General features: G+C 36.9%; 1 protein-coding gene across 6 annotated transcripts in view; it reads right to left on the reverse strand.

Annotated features, from left to right (window-relative positions):
• Window positions 1-17439, reverse strand: part of INPP4B (inositol polyphosphate-4-phosphatase type II B) — an 865488-nt gene that overhangs the window by 15915 nt on the left and 832134 nt on the right. The gene's annotated exons all lie outside the window — the stretch shown is intronic.

The following is a 17439-nucleotide window of genomic DNA, read 5'->3' on the forward strand; positions in this document are numbered from 1 at the left end:
CCCAGATTCATAAAGCAAGTCCTTAGAGACCTACAAAGAGACTTAGACTCCCATACAATAATAATGGGAGACTTCAACACTCCACTGTCAACATTAGACAGATCAACGAGACAGAAAGTTAACAAGGATATCCAGGAATTGAACTCATCTCTGCACCAAGCGGACCTAATAGACATCTATAGAACTCTCCACCCCAAATCAACAGAATATACATTCTTCTCAGCACCACATCGCACTTATTCCAAAATTGACCACATAATTGGAAGTAAAGCACTCCTCAGCAAATGTACAAGAACAGAAATTATAACAAACTGTCTCTCAGACCACAGTGCAATCAAACTAGAACTCAGGACTAAGAAACTCAATCAAAACCGCTCAACTACATGGAAACTGAACAACCTGCTCCTGAATGACTACTGGGTACATAACGAAATGAAAGCAGAAATAAAGATGTTCTTTGAAACCAATGAGAACAAAGATACAACATACCAGAATCTCTGGGACACATTTAAAGCAGTGTGTAGAGGGAAATTTATAGCACTAAATGCCCACAAGAGAAAGCAGGAGAGATCTAAAATTGACACTCTAACATCACAATTAAAAGAACTAGAGAGGCAAGAGCAAACACATTCAAAAGCTAGCAGAAGGCAAGAAATAACTAAGATCAGAGCAGAACTGAAGGAGATAGAGACACAAAAAACCCTCCAAAAAATCAATGAATCCAGGAGTTGGTTTTTTGAAAAGATAAACAAAATTGACAGACCGCTAGCTAGACTAATAAAGAAGAAAAGAGAGAAGAATCAAATAGACGCAATAAAAAATGATAAAGGGGATATCACCACCGACCCCACAGAAATACAAACTACCATCAGAGAATACTATAAAGGCCTCTACGCAAATCAACTAGAAAATCTAGAAGAAATGGATAATTTCCTGGACACTTACACTCTCCCAAGACTAAACCAGGAAGAAGTTGAATCCCTGAACAGACCAATAGCAGGCTCTGAAATTGAGGCAACAATTAATAGCCTACCCACCAAAAAAAGTCCAGGACCAGATGGATTCACAGCTGAATTCTACCAGAGGTACAAGGAGGAGCTGGTACCATTCCTTCTGAAACTATTTCAATCAATAGAAAAAGAGGGAATCCTCCCTAACTCTTTTTATGAGGCCAACATCATCCTGATACCAAAGCCTGGCAGAGACACAACAAAAAAAGAGAATTTTAGACCAATATCCCTGATGAACATCGATGCAAAAATCCTCAATAAAATACTGGCAAACCGGATTCAGCAGCACATCAAAAAGCTTATCCACCATGATCAAGTGGGCTTCATCCCTGGGATGCAAGGCTGGTTCAACATTCGCAAATCAATAAACGTAATCCAGCATATAAACAGAACCAAAGACAAGAACCACATAATTATCTCAATAGATGCAGAAAAGGCTTTTGACAAAATTCAACAGCCCTTTATGCTAAAAACGCTCAATAAATTTGGTATTGATGGAACGTACCTCAAAATAATAAGAGCTATTTATGACAAACCCACAGCTAATATCATACTGAATGGGCAAAAACTGGAAAAATTCCCTTTGAAAACTGGCACAAGACAGGGATGCCCTCTCTCACCACTCCTATTCAACATCGTGTTGGAAGTTCTGGCTAGGGCAATCAGGCAAGAGAAAGAAATCAAGGGTATCCAGTTAGGAAAAGAAGAAGTCAAATTGTCCCTGTTTGCAGATGACATGATTGTATATTTAGAAAACCCCATCGTCTCAGCCCAAAATCTCCTTAAGCTGATAAGCAACTTCAGCAAAGTCTCAGGATACAAAATTCATGTGCAAAAATCACAAGCATTCTTATACACCAGTAACAGACAAGCAGAGAGCCAAATCAGGAATGAACTTCCATTCACAATTGCTTCAAAGAGAATAAAATACCTAGGAATCCAGCTTACAAGGGATGTAAAGGACCTCTTCAAGGAGAACTACAAATCACTGCTCAGTGAAATCAAAGAGGACACAAACAAATAGAAGAACATACCATGCTCATGGATAGGAAGAATCAATATCGTGAAAATGGCCATACTGCCCAAGGTGATTTATAGATTCAATGCCATCCCCATCAAGCTACCAATGAGTTTCTTCACAGAATTGGAAAAAACTGCTTTAAAGTTCATATGGAACCAAAAAAGAGCCCGCATTGCCAAGACAATCCTAAGTCAAAAGGACAAAGCTGGAGGCGTCACGCTACCTGACTTCAAACTATACTACAAGGCTACAGTAACCAAAACAGCATGGTACTGGTACCACAACAGAGATATAGACCAATGGAACAGAACAGAGTCCTCAGAAATAATACCACACATCTACAGCCATCTGATCTTTGACAAACCTGAGAGAAACAAGAAATGGGGAAAGGATTCCCTATTTAATAAATGGTGCTGGGAAAATTGGCTAGCCATAAGTAGAAAGCTGAAACTGGATCCTTTCCTTACCCCTTATACGAAAATTAATTCAAGATGGATTAGAGACTTAAATGTTAGACCTAATACCATAAAAACCCTAGAAGAAAATCTAGGTAGTACCATTCAGGACATAGGCATGGGCAGGGACTTCATGTCTAAAACACCAAAAGCAACGGCAGCAAAAGCAAAAATTGACACATGGGATCTAATAAACTAAAGAGCTTTTGCACAGCTAAAGAAACTACCATCAGAGTGAACAGGCAACCTACAGAATGGGAAAAAATTTTTGCAACCTACTCATCTGACAAAGGGCTAATATCCAGAATCTACAAAGAACTCAAACAAATATACAAGAAAAAAACAAACAACCCCATCAAAAAGTGGGGAAAGGATATGAACAGACATTTCTCAAAAGAAGACATCCATACAGCCAACAGACACATGAAAAAATGCTCATCATCACTGGCCATCAGAGAAATGCAAATCAAAACCACAATGAGATACCATCTCACACCAGTTAGAATGGCAATCATTAAGAAGTCAGGAAACAACAGGTGTTGGAGAGGATGTGGAGAAATAGGAACACTTTTACACTGTTGGTGGGATTGTAAACTAGTTCAACCATTATGGAAAACAGTATGGCGATTCCTCAAGGATCTAGAACTAGATGTACCATATGACCCAGCCATCCCACTACTGGGTATATACCCAAAGGATTATAAATTACTCTACTACAAAGACACATGCACACGTATGTTTATTGCGGCACTATTCACAGTAGCAAAGACTTGGAATCAACCCAAATGTCCATCTGTGACAGACTGGATTAAGAAAATGTGGCACATATACACCATGGAATACTATGCAGCCATAAAAAAGGATGAGTTTGCATCCTTTGTAGGGACATGGATGCAGCTCGAAACCATCATTCTTAGCAAACTATCACAAGAAGAGAAAACCAAACACCGCATGTTCTCACTCATAGGTGGGAACTGAACAATGAGATCACTTGGACTCGGGAAGGGGAACATCACACACTGGGGCCTATCATGGGGAGGGGGGAGGAGGGAGGGATTGCATTGGGGAGTTATACATGATATAAACGTCATGCACATGTACCCTAGAACTTAAAGTATAATTAAAAAAAAAAAAAAAAAATTCAAAAAAAAAAAAAAAAGAGAATCACTTGAACCTGGGAGGTGGAGGTTGCAGTGAGCTGAGATCACGCCACTGCACGCCAGCCTGGGCAACAAGAGCAAAATTCCATCTCAAAAAAAAAAAAAAAATTGATATCCCTTTTTGTTTCCCTTCCTGTGCCAAATCTCAGTTCTTAGACAATGAGTACCTTGCCATTACTCAGTTCTGGCTCTTTTCTCTCTAATATTGAAATGCCCCAGGATTCAGGGCAGCATCCTTTGTTTTTATATATATTTTATTTCATTCAAACAGTTCCATGACTTAAATGTCATTTGATGCTGTATTACAGACACATGTACTGCATTTCCACTTAGTTGTCCAACAGACACATTAGGTAACAAGGCTAAAACATAACGTAAGTCCTGCTTACTCTGCTGCCACCTCAGATCAGCTCTTCCCTTTCTTTCTATCACAGGAAATGACACCCACTCTCAGACATCTGTGTTAAACACCTCAGTCCTCCTTGATGCTTCTGTATTCTCTGCACTCCATAGCTATCCATCAACAAGTCAGACCACTCAGCAAGATCTCCACTGCTGCCTGTCATCACCATCACTCGTTCTCCTACTGTCAGAAGCTATTTTCCTATCTTTTACCATGCTTGCCCATCTATTAAGTTTCACTAATTCCTAATATACCCATTTAGACACATGGCAAAGCAACCAATGCACAATGCTAGCGGCATAGTAAAAATATTTCCAGAAGAGTTTTCATGGAATCAAAATTCAGTTGTATCCTAGCTACGCACAGGGAGCCAAGCTTGTCAAAATAGCAGTGGTGCTTATCCAACTGCAGGGAAGTGGAAATATTTTCAACTGCTCATCACCAAGAGATTGAAACTCTTGAATCTTAAGGAGGAAGTTTATCTACAGCCTCTTTTTGCACAATCTCTTGTTTTTAAACTTGTTTCTCAAATTTTTCAACCCCCTTTTCCACTGCCAACTTTTTTTTTTTCCCCCGGATGGAGTCTCGCTCTGTCGCCCAGGCTGAAGTGCAGTAGCATGATCTCGGCTCCCTGCAACCTCCACCTCCCAGGCTCAAGTGACTCTTCTGCCTCAGCTTCCTGAGTAGCTGGAATTACAGGTATGCACCCCCCATGACCGGCTAATTTTTGTATTTTTAGTAGAGATGGGGTTTCACCATGTTGGTCAAGCTGGTCTCGAACTCCTGACCTCGTGATTCGCCCACCTCGGCCTCCCAAAGTGCTGGGATTACAGACACATGAGCCACCACACCCAGTCGATTTTATTAGGGTTGAATGCTACCAACTTCTCTCAGTGATAGAATCTTGCTTCTGTTCTTTTTTGCTGCATCTGAAATTGATGGAGCTAACCAACTATGAACTGGTTCAACACCAAACACCACCATTCCCAGTGTTGTATATTCTCAAATATTAACCTCAACTCACTCTTTTGAGTCACCCCTCCCAAAAGAGTCAATTTGGAGTTTTGTCCCTGAAAGTATTAGAGGATTCATCATCTTCCCTAAAAGGATAGGGTCTCTCTCTTTCCTCCAGCTTTATTCTTTTTCCACTTCTATTTCCTAACTTTTTAATTCCACTATACCATGCAAACATCATGATGCTACAATTTATGTTATCAATTCCTGGAAGTGATAAAAATCCTAGAGAAACAGAGTAAGATACATTTAAGAATCTTAAGGTTTAGTTTTGGAATAACATGTACATGGCTTTAAAAAACAGCAGCAGCACCTATATGACTATAAAAAAGGCAAAATATAAAATATACCAGAAAGGAATAACTTCCAAGGTATAGCTCAAAATGCTTTACACATATCATCAATTTCTTCTACAAAGATTCAAACACCAGGGAAATTTTCTTAGAGAAACAGAATGTTGTGATGTATAGTGAAAGCCGGATAGGGTTACAAGGATTAGAAATTAGGGGAGATGGGTATAAAAATAACATGGAAAGGCATGGAAAGAAAAATGGCAGATGTATTTGGGAATGATCCACAGCTAGCTTTGGTTATAATGATGAGGAATAAAATAAATGAAGAATGGAAAATTAAATGCTAGGATTTTTTTTATTGCTTATCTATTTTATATATTTTCTAAAATAAACATTTACTATAAGAAATTCAATAAAACGAGATGAGGCTATGTTGTAAATGTTTGTGGTTGATGATAAACACTTAGACATTATTCTCTAGATGGAGGGTGGGCAAACATTGAAGACTCATGAGCAGCAAAGTGGTGGGATTAGCTGTGTTGTAGGATGGCACCTAGCAGGAATAAGTAGGGTCGCTTGAGCCAGGACTGAAAGACAAGAATTGAATAAACTAGGGACATGGAGACCAATTAGGAGGCTACTACAATAGTAAAGGAAAGAAATGGTAAGGGCTTGAACTGAGGAATGAAGAGGAAAGGCAAGGAAGTTACAGATTCTAAAACAGAAGTAATTTAAAAATAGAGTACAATCAAGATTTTAGAAGATCGGAAAGAGAAAAAAATTAAAAAATATATTTTCAGGTTTTAGAAAAAATGCATTATATTTAAACATGCTAAAGTTTGATGCATGACTTTAGTTAGATATGGATAGTAAATAGGTAGGTTTGGACAGGATCTATACCATAGCTCTATTCCTTATATTTCATGAAAAAAGTAGGTTAATTAGATGAAATAATCCATGTGTAGAATACATCACAAAGACAAGGGTTGAGGGCAAAACTCTGGGGGAATGCTTACATTTGTAAGGCTAGAGAAGAAGGCAGACAGTGAGGAGTGACATAGAAAACAGTCACAGATTCAAAGACTTACTCTGTAAGTATGTGTCAAATGCTGCCGGTGGAGCAAGGAGGCTACAAAGGAAACAAGGTCACCAGATTCCATGATTTTGCTATTTATAGCCTGTGACTTTCAGTCAAATTTTAGGATTAGGGATTAGGTGACAAGCAGCTGATGAATGAAGAAATGGAAGACAGCATTCTATTCTATGGAAATACTGTGTTCAGAGCACTGATAGTGAAAGAAAAAAAAAAAAAAAAGCACAGAACCTTGCCCAGCCAATAGAATTGCTGGGACTGTTTTAGGATATATGAGATGAGGATGCTTGGAGGCACAGAGAAAAGGGTAAGTAGGGAAGATCCAAGAATAATATGGAATATTTCACCATCTTTTTGTTGTTTCTCAGGAGAACAAAAAATATTTCAGGGTTAGATATTAGCCATACAATAGATAAGTTTCAATGATTATCAAAAAGTCCTTAGTAAGTCAGAGTCCACAACCACAAAACATTTTCCAATTCATCTGAACATGAAACTGGAGAGAAAGGTGTATAGGTGCAGGACGCAGGGAATGTGGGAAAGTAACCCAGTTAGAAAATTCACCTTTCCATTTTGTGACACAATCAGAAATCTCTGCAATATGTTCAGTCCTTTAGTAAGAAAATAAAGCCAAAATTGAATTTCTGAGCACCTAACAATTAATGACAAAATAAATTAGAACACCTGTGCTGCTAAGTGTGTTTGAAGTAGCATCTTTACATATAATTTTAAAGCCCAATGTTATGAAAATCTCAAGAGTGTACATACCTATATAAACATTAATGCAGTGTATATGTCTCCTGAATTGATCCCTTCTTCACATGGTTATTTGGTTTAAAGCCTTCCACTGAACATATAAATACAACACTACTAATTAGGAACATTTTATCAACACCAATGATTGTCAAAATGATTATGCCAGAATGCCTTTGTACTGGCCTTTTAATTTCTAATAACTCTAATAATTTTTAATTACCTGGGACTAGATTTTGTATCCAACATACTATTTCTGATTATGGTCATTGGAAAAGCCTTACAACTGGCTTCCCAGAACTTCAGTATCTACTCAGAGTTGATAAAGAGGTCCATCTAATTTCCAGATGTCTACTTCCTCTTGTTTTTCTAATATTGAACATTTTCTTTTTTAAAATTGGTACTGTCCCACTGTAAGTTACAGCGACTTGGCTGTGCATGTTTATTAATCTCTTTCCATTTTTTACCTTTACCTCTCAGCCCATCTAGGAATAGGGAATAAAACTCCATGAAATATTTCCCCAAATATGTGTAATTAAATAAGCTTGGAAATGCTGGGTTAGAAAACTCAAACGGAATTTCTAATTTGCTTATTTAGTCAAGAGATATTAAGCATCTGCATTGTGCTAGGCTTTAAGTAACCTGGATACAAAAATAAAGGAGATGAATGTCCTACTTTCATGAAACTTATATTCTGGTCAAAAGGGCAGACCATAAGCAAACAAATATATGTTTTATTTTAGGTAATAAGCCTGAGGAAAAATAAGAGAGTAAAGGGCTTGAAAGCAGTGAGGGGGGAGGGCTTTTTTTCAATAAATGTATCAGGGAAAGCCTTTTTTGAGGGGGTGAGCAAAAGAAGGAGCATTTTCAATACTTGCTTCACCCTGCAGCTTTTTTTTTTTTATTGGTAATACAAAATGTGTGAACCAATATTCTACAAAACAAACTTTGAGAAGGGCCAAGCTACTCTGCTCCTCTACCTTTCCAAATTTGGGCTCTAGTAATAACACTTTTTCTTATCATACAATAGCTATTTATGTCAACTTAAACTTTTATTGTAAGCTAAGGAACAAGTTTGGCAAGATGACCTGGAATGCCAGTTTAATTTTAGAAACAATCTTTGTTAAGCATATACGATGTTTTAGACCTTTGTTAAAACTAAACTCAACTACAATCGAAGGCAGTGATGACAGCACCAGAACTAAGTGCTGGCCCAGAGGAGAAAGGGATTAGCTTGGCCTTGGGGATTCATGGGCATCTCCATGGGTTCTTGTGAAAGCTAAATTGGTGCCTAAAAGACGTATGAATGTAGTAGAGTTGAAGGAGGCTGGTAATCCACGCAGGAGAAGGAAAGAACAGAATGAAGAAAGGTATTAGGAAAAATTAAAGGACATATGCAGAGGATTGTGAATAATCCAAACTGAATAGACACTAGAGTGAAAAGAAAGAAGAGGGAACAAGGCAGGAAAAGCTGATGGATCCTGAAATGGCAGAGGCCCCGAAATTCTAGGTAATTTTAAAATTACTCTGTATGTAGTGGGGAGAGAGATGATCATTTCTGAACTTTAGGAAACTACTCTTTGATGGGAATGTGGAAAGTAGATTGGAAGATAAAGGACTAGAGAAAAGGGAATTCAGTGACTACTGCAGTGGTCCCGGTGAAAAGTCGTAAAGGTCTGGAGTAAAGCAAGAGGAGGAAATGAACAAAAGACCATGTATTAAAGATGGGAGTGAGTGAATTAGCATCTTAGAGAGGTCACCTTACAAGGATTATAGACAGAGGTAGCAATTAAAAACTCCAAGAATGAGGAGACAGTATTTTATCTCATATACATTTTTTTTTCCTTTCTTTTCTCTCTCTCTCTCTCTTTTTTTATAACTACACTGAAACAGATAATCAGACTGGGTCTAACAGAGCCATCATTCATTTCTGACACTTGCAACGATTCTCTGCAATAATGCTTGAAATGACTGTGTTGTTTGTCAAGAAGATGGCTATCAGGGAGAGTACAAAATATCACTTGGAGTCAACAGTGGTAATTTCCTCAGAGTTAACTTTTTTGATAAAAACAAAGAGTATTTCAGTAGTTTTATTCTAGTAGAGCCAAGAGAATTCTAAGGGCACCACAGTTTTTTTCTATCCATTTGGTTTGTGCTTTGTTGCACATCAGTCAGAAATGACATTTTGTATCGACTATTCTGTTCAATTGTATAAGACACAAAGACACAGAGCTTGGAAAAAGGGTATTTTTTTCCTGACTTTTTAGTTTAGGCTTCTGCTAAATTGCTTAAAGCTTTTCTTCAACTCAGACTGTTAAAGTTAGAAGGCACCCTTAGAGATCGCCTGGTTCAACCCCTTCGTTTTTCAGATGAGAAAGCAGAGGCCTCCAGAGAAGGACCAAGATCTCATTAGTAGTCCATGGGGTATAGAGTAGAGATTATGTGCAGAACAATTAGATTAATGATACTCTTTAGCTCCCACGAAATAAAGCAGCATCTCTCCTCCCATGCCCCATCTGGAACAGAGAGGAAAGAGTTGGTTTCTTACTTTTCAGGTTTTATATATTATGAGACATTCCTGTGAAGAAATACTCCCAGGGATTGTAAGGGAGCAGAGGCAGAGATAGCATAGATGTGAAACAAGATCTCTCTATTCCCCAGAAATCCCCATGGTATTTTCATTTCTTTTCCTAGATAATTATAGTATGAAATTATCCTTTCTGAACCTGCCACTGTGGCTGCTATTGCACCAACTTATAAGCCACTAAGAATTCCAGGATACAGAAGAAAGGAAATTAACACTCATTCAAAAGCATCAAGTAAATTCATAAAAAGTCAATCTTAAAAGTTACTATGTATTAAGCACTGACTATTTCACAAATGCTGATCACTTCACCCCACTGGTCACCTTTAGCTTTCATACCACTCCTGTGAGGTAGGTACAAAGATCCATTCTGCAAATTGGAAAACTCAGAGATATTAGGTACTATGTCCAAACTCTCACTGGTAATATGAGGTAGAGATAGAATTTGAATCCAGTTCCTTCTGACACCTAAGTCTGTGCTCTTAACAACTGTGTTATACTTTTTTTCTACATTCTCCATTGCACGAGAAACTCTGTAGATTATAGTACTTGCACACATGGCCTTACAGAATATATAGGACAGCTCAATACTTAGAATAATTAGAGAGTAATAGGTAGTATTCTCTGTAAATGAAATACATGTTCTGAACCTAAAGAGTTATCAGAGTGGGCTTAGGCTTAGGGTGACTTGTGATAGCCCCAGTTCATACCTATTGTCCCAGCAGGATTTACATAGAAGGATGGAAGAAGGGCATCTGGTGAAAGACAGCATTAAAAAAGAGAGAAAAAGAAATAAAGAGAGGCAAGCATTTGTGGTGTTTGTTATGTTTGTGTTACATGTTTGCTACATGAGTTGGCAGGGGCAGGTATTTATGTGAACTAAGTGTGAAAGATATATGGGGGAGAGAAACAGAGAGGTGTGGTCTGATAAAGGGATGAGCAGATGAGATGGGTAACCAATAGAGGCAAAAGGACCTTGAGAGCTGGCAAAGAAAAGCCACTGCAAGATCATAGGATTATACATGATATACTTGGATTTAAAATATTAGCGTGAAAATACTGTGCATGGTAGATTGAAGCAGAGCAGTTGGAAGCAGAAAAGCCAGTGAGATTATTGCAAAGAATATTGAAATAATCAAGATGTGAGCCAAACAAAACAGGATCAGGGTGGCAGAGAGAACATATCAATACCAAAGGACACATCGAGGGGGAAGAAATGGCAGAATTTTGTGCAACAGACTAGTAATTAAGACTTACATCATTGTTTACAATTACATTGTCAACAACTTTGAGATGCTATCACCATGGGCAGTGAAAGAATAAGAGGAGCTGGTTTACTGCACTCATGAAGTTTTGGAAGTACCAGCAAACCAAAATTATAGCACATGTTACCAGAAAGTTGTTTATAGTAACTTAAAAAAACGTAATGGGAGAATGCTATCATCATATAGCACAGAAAACATAGACAATCTGACCTGTTATATGTATTTTAGTTTCAGCAAAACATCATGTCATAATATATGAATTATGCTAACTCAGATTTTGTTGGTTTTGTTCTATGTAAATTTGTACATTTGTTTTGGCTTATAGTTGCATGAAAACTAAAGACATAGGAAGTTTATGTCTGGTTTTATGTTTGTATATCTATAGGAAACATGATAATTTATGCCTGAAGGAAGTTATGTGATAATTACTTTTTCTTAAAGAGGTCTATTCATAACTTGAGTTGAGAAATAGAAATCTAATACAAATAAGGTTGTTTTTTATACTACTGGCTTTGACAAGCTAGTAGCTATCTGTGATCTATGACTGTACAGGTTAAGTGGACTGGTGGTTTAGAAATAAAACTGTAAAGGGATAGGAAGAAAATAGATTAGAAAAGCAACAACAGTAAGTAGTTGTGACTGCATCAAGAAGTGTATGTTGTGTATGTCAAATTCTGAAGGATGAAAAAAGAATGAAGAAATATAAGACATAAAACTAACCATATAATCTACGATTGGTACTCAAGACTTGGTACAATAGATGCACTTGGCTAAAATGTGAGTTTTGTCAGTATGTGGTGGGCACTAAATATATTTCTTTCCAGAAAGATGAATATATGAATAAGCAGAAATTCATTTTGTGACAAAATTAATAAATGGTAATTTGTAAGATATATTGAAATACAAAGTACCAAGAAATATGAAAGGCAATTCAGACACCATAACTCAGTACTCAAAATCACAAAACAATCAACTAAAGCCCTATGTTCATATTTACATAAAATACCACTGATATTGGAAGCTGATTTTATGACTTTTCATCAGGTGATGAATTACTGTCGTTAGACTCCTGCATCACATGGCTCAAATAGTTTTATTTTTCAATTCATTTTTTCTAAATACAAGCAAATAATTCACTGAAAACTGCTGCCAAAAAGTTGGCTAGGGGATAGGGAAGAATTGACTTAGTACAAATGAGATTCCAAACTTAATCTAATAGGTATCTAAAACTTGCTTATGTAGAAATCTGTAGCTAAAATTTACCAGGTTTCTTATCCTTTTGTTTTAGGGGATTGTAGCCAAAAGGATGCCATTCTGGTGAAAGAAGAATTAGCTGTCTCTCTCATTACTTTAACATTTTTCTAATAAGAAGTATTTCAATGAAATGAATAATTAAAAACAAAAAATAATTAGCTAGTGAATTCTTATAATTCTACAAATATCAGGTTTTTAGAGATTTTCAGAAGATAGCACTGCACATGGCACATAGCGATTCTATATATATTATGGGATTCTCAACTCCATGGTATACAGGCTTACAGTGTAGTGCTTATTTACTGAGGACTCAGACAATCCTAGGTCTGAATCGGGCTTATTCTCTTCCTACCTGTGTTATTTAGATGAGCTATACTTTGGTTAATATTTAAAATAGGGATAATATAATCATTCATTAGATTAATGTGAAAGTTAAATTTGTATACACACAAAAAATCATGAACAGAATCTTTAGCATGCCTAGCATATGTTAAATACCATCATCTCTTGGTACCTACAGTGTGGTGGATTGGCTCCAGGATGGACCACCATGGATAACAAAATCCGGAGATGCTCATGTCCCTTACAGCTGGCCCTCTGTGTCCACAGATGCAACCAACCACAGATACAACCAACCACCCATCGTCTGAGGAGGATCCCATAGATTTAATTATATACAGATAATTATTAAAGGGATTATCTGCAGAATAAATTATTAACATGCATAATGATTTTTTTTTTTTTTTGAGACGGAGTCTGGCTCTGTCGCCCAGTCTGGAGTGCGGTGGCTGGATCTCAGCTCACTGCAAGCTCCGCCTCCCAGGTTTACGCCATTCTCCTGCCTCCGCCTCCCAAGTAGCTGGGACTACAGGCGCCCGCCTCGTCGCCCGGCTAGCTGTTTGTATTCTTTAGTAGAGACGGGGTTTCACCGTATTAGCCAGGATGGTCTCGATCTCCTGACCTTTTGATCCGCCCGTCTCGGCCTCCCAAAGTGCTGGGATTACAGGCTTGAGCCACCGCGCCCGGCTGCATAATGATTTCTAAAGAGAAATGTTGTTGCTCTTTTATTATTAAACTATTTATTCCCTAGGAATTATTTAAAATTTCTCTAGAATTTGCTACCTGATTGAGTATAATACATGTTCTTCTGTGTTGAGATATGTAAACTAGAGAAATTGCATATTTGTATAAGTAAAATATATAGGTTCTCTCTTATCCTTCTACTCCTACACAAACAAGCATATATTTATAAAATAACATTAATCCTCAAAAAGATACTACAGCCAAGAATACATTGAATACTTTCATTAAACATTGTTTTGAACATAATGGCATTACTTTACTGGCTAAAATTAATAGTGCTTAAATTGCCTAGTTTTCTAAGACAGGCTTTCCTATATAGTATTCTATGAGTATTGTTATAGAATAAAATAGATGCTGGGTTAACAACAGCATCTATTATGGTAGATTATTTATGGTAGAGTTTTCCTAAGACTTTAATATATAAATGAGATTTCTGGGAGCTAGCACCATGCTATTTCTTGGACTTGGGTAGTGGTTTCACAGGTTTTTGCTTTACAGTTATGTTGAAATGTACATCTATTTTTTATTCATTTTACCATAAATACATAAAAAAGTCAATGTATGTTGTGATATTCTATGGCAAAATAGATTAAAATTTTCCTTTGACGCACATATTTAACATCTGTGTTGCTCTACAAGGGTTTTAAAAGACGTTTAAAGCCACCAACTAATTAGAAAGTAAACCATTTACCTAAATTGATATCCACATACCAAGATCGTGATGGCTCACAAGCTAAGTAGAAAATTAATTCAGATATCATTTTGTTTTGATTTGTAACCTAAATAAATGTTTCCATTTTCTTTTCACTTGGTAAAGGATGAAATCTAGGGTTCTCCTAAAAATCTGTGGGTCCAGAACCTATCATTACAAGAAAGCAATGTGGATTCTTTATAATTACAAGCAAAGGTAGTAACACTGTTCTCATCTCATTTTTCTTTGATGGTTTTACTTTGCAAAAAGTATAAAATGACACATTAGACTGAAATAAAATGTTCTGACTTCCTTAGAACCAACAGGTCTTTTTTGATCAAGAATAGACTATTTTTATCAGACTACCATTATATTTAAATACCTTTCAACTATTTTACAAAAAGACCTCACAAATTGTCCAAATATTTATACCTTTAATAACTTTAAATACTAAATGTCTTATAAATTAGATAATGAAAATTAAAGATTGGATATAGAATAAATTATTAACATGCATAATGATTTCTAAAGAGAAATGCTATTGCTCTTTTTATTAAACTAGCTTATTTATTCCCTAAGAATTACTTAAAATTTGCCCCAAAATTGCTACCTGAATACTGAAGTATAACCCATATTCTTCTGTGTTAATATAAACCTTTTTTTAATTCTTTAGATTTCTAAAAAACATGACATCAATTTTGCTGTGCTAAATAAGTATTGTGTATTACACTTTTGGAAACACTTAAAGACATAAAACATTTCCAACAGACAAGACATGCACAAATAACTGATTTCCCCCAGATTTTTCTATAAATTATATAGTCATTTTAGAGCTTTTTAACAAGAACTCTGTTGATGAGATTTAAGCACAGTTATTGGGGAAAAAAGGCTCCTTTTAAGGAAAAGTAAAGTATTAAAAATGATGGGATTTGGCAAATGGGAACCATACTTATGCAAAGGACACATTGGGGAAGTGGGTTCTGGGCTTGGTGCTCTCACTGACTAGTGGTGTGTACTTAAACTTGACTTACTAGAATGTTATTTGGGAGAACTGGCCTAGGTACTCTCTCTAAGCCTAAAGTCTATTCTACTTCAGCAATTCTATATTTGCTTGTAGAATTCTACCTCTTAATTTCTAACTACCTCTTCATTCATCATGTACCAGGCACTGTACGAGATGCTGGAAAGATAAAGTTCCAGGCTTCAGGGCTCAAAGACTAAGGGGGGAAATGATACCCAAATCGATACCCAAATCAATATTAAAACATCAATCTCATGATGAACGTCTGTACAGTGACACTCAAGCATAGACAAAGGAACAATGAACCATCACGGAAGAGGTATTGTCTGGGAGAGACTTCACAGAGATGCGGGAGTTTGTTAGGCAGAGAAGGGGAAAGGACAGGGCCAACAGGGACCACGTGTGAAAAAGACAGTGAGTTCAAGGACCTGGAGGGTTGCCCGGGAGGACAAAAAATTGTGGAGAAGGGAAAGGAGAGGGAGATGGTTAGAACCGTGTGACAGGCCACTGAACTGTTCTTAAGCAGCTGGTGCACAGATTAGATGTGTATTTTGAAATAGAAATTTGGAAAGCTAACACAAAGGCTTCCAGAAGGCAATCAGGGGAGTGAACCTGAAGAGAGATGGTGGTGAGGCTGGATCTACCAAAAACATTAAGTGGATGACAGCATTGTATCATTAACAGAAAGGAAACATGTATTTTATAAACACTGGTGATATTGATGCCAGTGTCATTGTTTTGCTGGGAAAAATTGTCATCCTGACTTATGTTCTAGTTCCCAAGGATGGCTACTACGTTTCCACATACAGAAAAGTTAAAATTGTACCTGTAGTCATGGCCCACCTTCTCAGAAAATACTGTAGGTATGCTGGAGTGTTTCACTCAAAATTAACCTGAATCTCCCAATTTTTGTCCAAGAAACCATGAACGATAACCTAGACTTAGAAAATTGTGGGAGGGTAGTGAGGTGCTAATTGCTAACCTCTACCAGAGAGCAAGAATGTTACAATAAGAACCCTAATTCAGGTCTTCCTTGATTTCTTGGGCTGATAGACTACAGTGACCATTCTCTAATCCACTTGAGGCCTAATCTGTTCGCACTTGAATATATTATTCTTGCTCACAAAATATAACTTAGTGTTTTAGAATAAAATAGGACAGCTAAAGGAATGAGTTTGTTTTCTTAAAAGCCCAAATAGTTTTAGGCAATTCTTAGGACACTGGGGAGATCTACTCTGTTTCTTATTTTATAATTCTAATCAACCCTCACCTTCATGTATTTTCTTTGGATAACACTGCTGTTTTATACATTAACTTGGAAACTTCTGAAGGAAATATTTGTATACAGGTCATTTGAAAAATTATGTGATCATGCTATATGCTGCTCTGTCAACCTCTATTAAGTATAAAGTAAAATAAAACCTGGCTGGCTGCCCCATGCTCAATGCAACAATATGCCCAACCACAACACACTATATTTTTCTTTTTTCTTTTTGTTTTACCTGTTTCTGAAGAAGTGAGTGATGTTAGCATCTGGAAACACCACTACTGTATCTGAACACTTTTATATGCATGTATGAGATAATCACTGCTGCAAGTTCATTACAGCTTCATTTCAAGTTCCACCTGGGAATTAAACTTAAATTGAGACTGAAATATGTTTTGTTATCCTTATTGTGCTGCTTAGAAAAAGATGCTTCATGGTGATAGGGAGAATGATTGTCATTGGCGCTGAAAACAGCATTTCAGATAGTTCACCACACACACACACACACACACACACACACAAATAATATAAAAGTGAGATAGTTCCAAAGATAGTCCAGAGGGTCCCATTTTTTTTCTTGTGAACTGACTTAATTGTGGGTATCTGATTGGACTGTGGATCTACAACACTTATTTTAATATTTTCCAATCAATTGCTAAGACTAGTGCTGTGATTATAGAAGACTGGATAGTCACAAAAGATTCCTATATCATGCTTAAATACATCCACTGACAGCTAATGGCATTGTTGGGCATTGAGTATTTGGGAGATGGAGATAACAATACATGCAAGGGGCAGTTAATCTTTATTATGTACTGTCTGTAAGAGCAGAATAGATGAAGGTCTCTATATCTGTGTTAACTTATTCAAAATGATGTGTTCCACTCAGCTTGTGTGGCTTCTTTAAAATCAGTCAATTTCAACTATAATCACTCACTAAAGATTGCCTACTAAGAGATAAGAGTGGCTAGGTATGTACATGTGTGTATGTGTGTGTGTGTATGTTAGACTCCACTTACTAGTTTGAAACTTCAAGATTCTTGATGTTAACTCACTATTTTAATCATTTTTG

This window comes from Trachypithecus francoisi, unplaced genomic scaffold (genome assembly GCF_009764315.1).
Source record: "Trachypithecus francoisi isolate TF-2019V2 unplaced genomic scaffold, Tfra_2.0 Lachesis_group1, whole genome shotgun sequence".
NCBI lineage: Eukaryota > Metazoa > Chordata > Mammalia > Primates > Cercopithecidae > Trachypithecus > Trachypithecus francoisi.